The following is a 559-nucleotide window of genomic DNA, read 5'->3' as shown; positions in this document are numbered from 1 at the left end:
TTAGTTTCTCTGCCCGCTGGTTGTGTGAGTGTTCGAAATAATGAAGCACATCTAAGAAATCCACAAATTCAACTCATACTTACCCATCACCTGCTACAGCGTAAGAATGTCTTTTGTCTCTCAAAGTGACAGTGAACCTCATTTGCATTCTCCTGTGTTTGACAAGCTCATAAAAATAAGTTGTCGTTTTTTTTTGTTGTTTTTTTTGAGTTTCTGAATTAAATCCTCTGAATGTCAAAGACATGTTTTTCCTTTGAATTCCCGGAAAAAAACGTTTGACCAGCACACCAAACCCAGTTTCAGGAAAGGAAGGTCATGGCTGCTCTATTCAAGTCAGCAGAAATGTCTTCCACTCAGCAAAATAACTTGGGCTCCATCCAGAACAGGCTCGGGTCCTTTTATTGACAATGTCAGTCCTAACAGGGCCGAGCTCGTTGTCCATCAAGGGTAAAAAGACAAACGTACATAGAGCTGCTTTCCTTTGTTCAGCACGTTCATGTAGATGCTCTTTAAGAATCTAAACGTTTGCAGGAAATCAAAACACAGAAGGCAAATGCAA

The sequence above is a fragment of the Acanthochromis polyacanthus genome, chromosome 4 (genome assembly GCF_021347895.1).
Source record: "Acanthochromis polyacanthus isolate Apoly-LR-REF ecotype Palm Island chromosome 4, KAUST_Apoly_ChrSc, whole genome shotgun sequence".
NCBI lineage: Eukaryota > Metazoa > Chordata > Actinopteri > Pomacentridae > Acanthochromis > Acanthochromis polyacanthus.
This window is presented reverse-complemented; position numbering follows the sequence as displayed.